At 40.3% G+C, this 7,490-nt stretch overlaps 1 long non-coding RNA gene across 1 annotated transcript; it reads left to right on the forward strand.

Moving 5' to 3' along the window:
- Positions 1 to 2,631: 2,631 nt before the first annotated feature.
- On the forward strand, positions 2,632 to 5,168 carry LOC138748747 (uncharacterized). Its single transcript, XR_011348242.1, has 2 exons — positions 2,632 to 2,676; positions 4,821 to 5,168. It is a non-coding gene; the product is annotated as an uncharacterized lncRNA (long non-coding RNA).
- The last annotated feature ends 2,322 nt before the right edge of the window (positions 5,169 to 7,490 follow it).

Below are 7,490 nucleotides of genomic sequence, written 5' to 3' on the forward strand. Positions count from 1 at the left end.
TGATGGAAGGAAAATGGCAACTAACTATCCAATTACAATATGATCACCATTAATACTACATTAATATTGGCTGTCCCACCAAAGTTTCAGTCAGATAGATGTTACGAGCCCAGAGGACCCCAAAACCCAGCAGTAATAGAAATTCACCAAGATAAATGGTTATTTAAACAAAAGTTGCTTTTAATTATCTTTAAACAGGAAAACAGGATCAAATTTTAACTTATTACTATTAACTAAACTAACCTAACTTAACCCTCTTTTAATTCTAAGCACATGTGCATGTAATGCATGTGCATGTTCAGAAAAGTTCTTTAATTCACAGTCCAATCTCACTTCCCATTCCTCCAAGTTCACTAGTTGGAGACAATTCTTATACTGTGCACAGAATTGCACATTTATGAAGTTCACCAGGCTTTGGTGCTTGAAAGGTAAATGGTTACCGCTCAGGAAGGTTCTTGTTGGTTTTCAGAGAGAGATTTGTTGTTCCTGGACACAAACTGATCCCTTTTAATCAGCCACGTCAGGGTCTTGCTGGAAACTTGCCCCATCAGGGTTTTCCAGATGGTAACCTCTTTCTTTCAGGTCACCAGAGTTCCTTCTTATTTCAAGTGAAACATTAGGCAGCCAGTCCTCTCCTCTTGTTTGGAATATAAGGGCTTTGACTAGGCTGAACTAAGCACTCACACCCTGTCTTCAAAATGGGGTTTTTTCCACAAGCTTATCAGCTTGTCATGTTCCAGCTCCAGCTGTTGTCTGCTGAACTGAATGCTCTCTCTCTCTCTCTCTCTCTCTCTCTCTCTCTCTCTCTCTCTCTCTCACACACACACAGAGAAAAGCCTGTATTTCTCTCTCTGCTTGCAAAACCACTTGACCCTCGTAGAACAGCAACCTCCACTCAGACAGACTGTGGCTCAGAACTACTACTCTGAGTTCTTTCGCCTGTTGTTTTTCAAAACAATGATCCATTAGTGAAGTCCCTTGGGCACTCCCCAATGCTTTTGGAAAGGCCTTTGGATCCATCCTGTTTGGCTTCAGCAGAGCTCCAGTATTTTAAAAGAAAAGGCTTTTGAAGTGTTTGTATGTGACCACTAAAAAAACCTGCCACCCTTTATCTCCCAAAATTATACCTATATACAATATAAAACACAACATAATCTGTCACATAGATGAGTGACTACAAGGAAGGAATGTAGATAGGACATGAATCTCCCACCACTTCCTGTCATCTAGGTGTGACGTGTGCTTTTAAAAGTGACATTTTATTTTAGCACACACACCACCGCCACCACAGAATATTAACTCCATTCAAATCAAAAGCGCACAATTTGCATCCAACGATGGAACAGTGGCACTTATTATGGACCTTAAATATAAATCTGCTCAGAGCGATCCAGTGACCATTATGCAGAGAGCTTCCCCTTTTCTGACACTGCTGTTGAAAGAGATCACTTCAAGCAGGTCCTCAGTGTCTTATAACGTTAAGTTGACCTCTAACAGCAGACCCATGAGACCTCAGATGGGCAGAGCCGAAAACGCAATATACTTTAATTAACTTTATACATGTTATACACTCCTAAATAAAAATTAGAACATCTAAATTTGATTGAATTAGAGGTGGTAAAATCATGAACTAAAAATGTTTACTTGGTGCAAAATTTTTCCTACGATTTTTGTTAACGAAAATCTAACAATAAACAATACTGTTAAATGTGCTCACCTCACTGTTAGCTGACATCAACTATGTTAAACTCCTGGCATCATCTTTGAGTAATGAAAGTAAGCACAATGAATTTTGATGTTGTTTGTGTCACAAATTCATACCTATTATTGGATAAGATTAAAATTCAAACTCTTAGTAAAAAGATAAATAAGCTATTGTTAATCTAATCAAGTTCCATTGAATTATTTAAATAGACACTAATGTTTACTGAAGGGAGAAGGAGGCTGATTGTAAAACTGAGGTCCCAAATTACTAAAATAAATATTTTTCACATCATCATCTGTATCTATAATCGGGCAGTATCTATAACCATGTAACCACAGAACAATTACAGTATGGACACAGGCCATCTCGGCCCCTCTAGTCCGTACCGATTGAAGTGATCTCTAATCCCACTTACCTGCAACCTAGCCCATAACCCTCCAATCCCCTCACATCCATGTACCTATCCAACTTTTTCTTAAATAACAAAATTGACCTTGCTGCATCCACCTCTTCCGGAAGGTCATTCCACTCAGCCACCACTCTCTGAGTGAAAAAGCTCCCTCTCATGTTACTTCTAAACTTTTGCCCCCTAACCCTTAACTTATGACCCCTCGTACCAATCTCCCCTACTCTCAAGGGGAAGAGCCTATTCACATCTACTCTATCTATCCTCCTCATAATTTTAAATTCCACCCCCCCCCCTCCTCAACCTTCTACGCTCCAGTGAATCAAGATCCAGTCTACTCAATCTTTCTTATATTTTGGACAGTGTTAATTATTGGAAAGTCTTTTTCAGAAATGAAATAAGATTAACTCACAAAAATCAAAATAAATATTTATTTCAAAGTTCATAGTTCAAAGTTCAAATATATTATTAGGGTATATGACATCATATATAACCCTGAGAAATTTTTTTGGTAAATCAAGCAGAATTTCGAATTGCAACTGTAAACTGTACTCAGGAAAGAAATGTAAACAAACTAACTGCAAATACAGATATATAAATATTCAGTAGTATTTGATGAGCAAAGAATGAGTCCTTAAACATGTCTCTAAATGAGTCCATTGTTCAGGAGTCTGATGATGGAAAGGTAGTAATTGGAGGCAGAAGTCCTGTGGCACTTATCCCTGATTCCTGATGGCAGCAACATGAACAGAGCGTGTGCTGGATGGTGTGGATCCTTGATGATTGCTGCTGTTCTCCGACTGCAGTGTTCCACGTATATGTTCTCAATAGTGGTGAAAGTTTTGCCTGTGATGTACTGGGCAATGTCCACCACCTTTTGCGGGACATTGTGCTCAGAGATATTGGTGCCCCCATTCCAGGCTGTGATGCAGCTATTTAGCGCACTTTCCACTACACATTTGCAGGATCAGCCCTTGGTCTTGGTTACTTTAAGTGAGAGGTTGTTGTTAGTACATTTTTCAGCCATGTTTTCAATCTCCCTTCAGCATGCTGACTCATCGCCCCCTTTTAATACAGCCTACTATGGTGGAGTCATCAGAAAATTTGTATATGGTGTTGTATATCCTGCCACACCATTGCAGGTGTAAAGCCAACAGAGCATGGGGCTAAGTACACAGCCCTGTGGTGCTTTGGTACTGATGGAGATTGTGGAGGAGATATTCTTGCTTACTGTGGTCTGAAGATGAGGAATTACTCAGTGGGATATTGAGGCCCAGATTTTGGAGCTTGAATGGATGATGGTGTTAATGCCAGTCTAGTCAATAAAGAGAATTCTGATGTATGCATCTTTGCTGTCCACATGTTCCAGGGTTTTGTGGAGAGCCAGTGAGATGGTATTGTTGCTGCAGTAGGCAAATTGGAATGGACCCATGTTGCTGCTCAGTCAGTAGCTGAAAAGCTTCAACAGCAGCCTTTCTAAATACTTCATCACTGTGGAAGTGAGTGTCACTGATCAATAGTCATTTAGGCAGGTTATCACACTCTTCTTGGTCACTGTACAATACGTTTCCTTTTATTAATTCAAAAATAATAATTACAGAGTTTATATCAAACTTTGTTGAAATAGTCAACAAAGTATTTCTGGTAAAACACTTCATGTTGGATGCGATTGGTTGAGACACATTACTTCATTGACCTAAAAAGAACAGATTTTACATTAGGTTGATTACACTGGGTAAAGAACATACCCAAAACTGCCCTGCAAATCCTGACCAAATAGAAGAGGGCAATCTGAAACATTCTTAGTTATTTCTACCATGTATGAAGTTCACGATAAGATCTTTATTCAATAGATATAATCCACTCCAGAAGTAAAATCATGAATTTCTTGTTTATACAGTTGTATTATTATTTTTGAACCAATGACAGCCATTTAAAGACTTGAATTCAAATAATGTCTTTCTGTACCTTGACATATTTCCTCTAACACATTGAAGCCAATGAAGTATTTTCGAAGTTAACTTTTGTGCGAGTGCAAGGAACACGGCCTCCGATTTGTCCAAAAAAAAAACAAACTGCATTGTGATGCATGAGCTAATTTAGATAAATGGTTTAAGAAACAAGTCATCGATAATGCCATGGGGTCTTTTACATTCACTTTTCAATTCTGATATGTATTTTGTTCAGCATTGTTTGTTTTTATTTCAAAATCAGAATTAATTTAAATTTAGAGATTCAGTATGGTAACAGGCCATGGTGCCCAATTTACAAATGGTTGACCTACACCCCCAGTACATTTTGAAGGATGGGAGGATACCAGTGCACCCGGGGAAAATCCATGCAAACACGGGGAGAAAGCAAGACAGTGCGGGATTCGAACCACTGTCCCAATCGTTGGCTCTGTAGGAGCTTTGCACTAACCACTATGCTCACCTTGCTGCCCTCTATGCTAACCATGGTGCCCCTTGCTCTAACCTTGGCACCTTACGCTCACTGTGCTGCTCTTGGGGCATTTTAATGTCATATCAGGCAAAGAGGCAACGTATCCATGGGCTTCTTTAGAATTTAGATGATTTTGTACATTACATGCACTTTGAAGTCAACGAACAGAAATGTGCGCTTTGACACAAACCTATATCAATTGTGATGCTTATCTACACTAATAAAAATTGCTTGCATTAGACTCATATCCCTCCATCTTTCCTATAGAAGTACTTGTCCAAATGCTAAGCACACAGACTGCAGATGATGGAATAGATGCTAAGCAGAAACTGCTGGAGGAACTCATTGTGTCAAGAGGTATTGAAAAATAGTTGATGTTTGGGCTGGAGCCTTTCATCGTGATTGGGAAGGAAGGAAAGAGAAGCTACTGCAAAGAGAACAGGATGGGAAGAACAGGAAAATGGGCCGCATGGGATTGGTTAAATAGTTCTTTTTGCTACTTTTCCAAATAAGGAGGTCCTTATCAGCTATAGCCTTGTGGAAATGAAAACAAAAGAAACCAACGCAGTTAGCTTCTCTCTCCTAGTCAACATTAAAAAAAAATTACATTCTCAATTCGCCAATGGAGGTATAATTAGGGACCAGGTGGAACTGAAGGGATGGGGTGGGAGGGGGGGGGGGAGAGAAGTGCCAAGAATCCAGTGGGGGACTGGGATGGAAGGGGATGAAAGTTAAAGAGGTTGGGTTGAGAATAGTTGGAGGGTTTGGTGGGGGTGGGTATGAAAGGGAACAAGGAAAGGAGGAAGCGCATAAATGGGTATGGAGGTTGGAGAGGAGACTTCTGAGGAATAATACTCTTTCTTTCTGAATTGGATGACCTCACATTTACCAACATTATATTCCATCTGTCAGACTATTGGCCACTTAGTTAACCTATCTATAGCTTTCTGCAGGCTCTTTCCACTTTGCATTTCCACTGAATTGAGTGAACAGACACTTGGTTCCCTCTTCCATATGCTAATGTACATTGTGAACAGTTGCAGGCCCAGTCCTCTGCAACACTTCCCTCACCACTGAAACATCCAGAGAAACATCGGTGTCTTTTGTTGGTTAACCAATCCTCCATCCAACTCCATGCATCCCTACCTTATGGATTTGTCTTTTATGCAGCACTTTATTACATGGCTTTTGGAAATCCACCTGTTCCCCTCTATCCACTGCACTTGTTATATTATGAAACAGAACTTGCTCTCCTGAATCAATACTGCATCTGCCTATCCAGATACATTATTGTAGTGCAGGGGTTCATTTGACCTCTCTGGCAGGAACCTGATCGGAAGCCAGTACATCTGTCAATCACTTGATCATTCACCTTGTAATTGGCCTTTTCCAAAAACCTCAGACATTGCCATTGGCTCTGTAAATAACCTGGGCTTGCCCGACTGATCACCGGGGGATAAAAAGCCCAAAATGTGGAGCAGCTGGGTCTCTTTTCCCCAAGGAATGCACCTGAGCTCCACTCCAGGTCACAAGCCAGAGGCGATGCTGAAGGATCACTCTCAAGGTGTGTGACTGTCATGGCTGCGGGGCTTTTGTAGTGCACGCTAATGAACCATCGTTGATCCATGCTTTTCCTTAACTAATATTGGTGCCATACCTGTACCAGGTTGAGGGGTGGTGGGCACCATTGTTGCATCTTCCTCTACTTTATATGTCGTATGGTTTATAGTTATTGCTTGTTTAGTTGCGGCCGATGTGATTGATGTATGTACTCTGTGTGAGTGAGTGAGTGATTGTGATTTCATGTGGTGAATTTCCCTCAAGGGCAAATAAAGATTTTATTGCTTCTTAGAACCATTGAACTTGATCCTTATATAACAATTGCTATTTGTTCCCTAATGATAAGCTTTGAGTATTTTGCTGAATATAAACATTAACTTAGCTGACCTATAGTTCCCTGCCTTTTGCCTACACCCTTTTTTGAACAATGATATGACATTTGCTGTCTTCCAATCTGCTGGGATCTGTCTAGCGTCCAGAGAATTTTGGGAAATTATCACCAACATCATTACAATAAATTCTGGCATTTCTTTCAGTACCCTGGGATGCATTTCATCAGGACCAGGGATTGTCTACCTTTAGTTCCACTAATTTGACCAGCATGACCTCTCCAGTGATAACATCACCCCTCATTGACATTGGCATGTCAGACTGACACAAAAGAATCGATCACCACCTTGGCCATTGGTTCATTACCCAATATCAGTTTATCTCCTGCTCATCTTCCAAGGGAACTACAATCACTTTATATAATTATCAAAATCTGTATTATCTGTGTTTATATTCCGTGCTAGTTTACTTTAATGACCCATCTTCCATTTCTTTACTGCTCGCTCTGTTGCATTATAAGGTTTTCCCAGTCTTCTAATTTCCCATTCCTCCTGGCGACTTCATACGCATGGCCTTTTAGTTTGATGCCTTCCTTTATTACCTTAGTATCCAAGGCTGGCTCTACCCTCCCTTACTGTCCTTGCTCTTCACTGGAATATATTTTAATGGCAGGGCTGGATGGTCTGCTCCATCTCATATTCCTTATGTTCATGATTACTGCCCCCTCTATCAGATATGAGTTATCTGTGCTGCTCCAGAGTATGTAAGAGAAAATACATCAAATATTAGTGAGATAATAGCTCTTTAAGATCTAGAGACCCATAACAGGCAACTGAAATTCAGTAATTGCACAACCTTGAAACCTCAGGTTTACTTAATTTAAAGTGGGAAGTTTTTAAAAGTGAGATAGCAAACATTCAAGCATTGTTCAAGCAGAGATTGACAAGTATTTGATGAGTCAGGGCATCAAGGGTGATGAGGAAAAAGCCAGGGAGTGGGCTGAGTGGGAGGATGGATCACCTCATAGAATGGTGGAGCAGAATCAAT

Source organism: Narcine bancroftii, chromosome 1 (assembly GCF_036971445.1).
Source record: "Narcine bancroftii isolate sNarBan1 chromosome 1, sNarBan1.hap1, whole genome shotgun sequence".
Classification (NCBI taxonomy): domain Eukaryota; kingdom Metazoa; phylum Chordata; class Chondrichthyes; order Torpediniformes; family Narcinidae; genus Narcine; species Narcine bancroftii.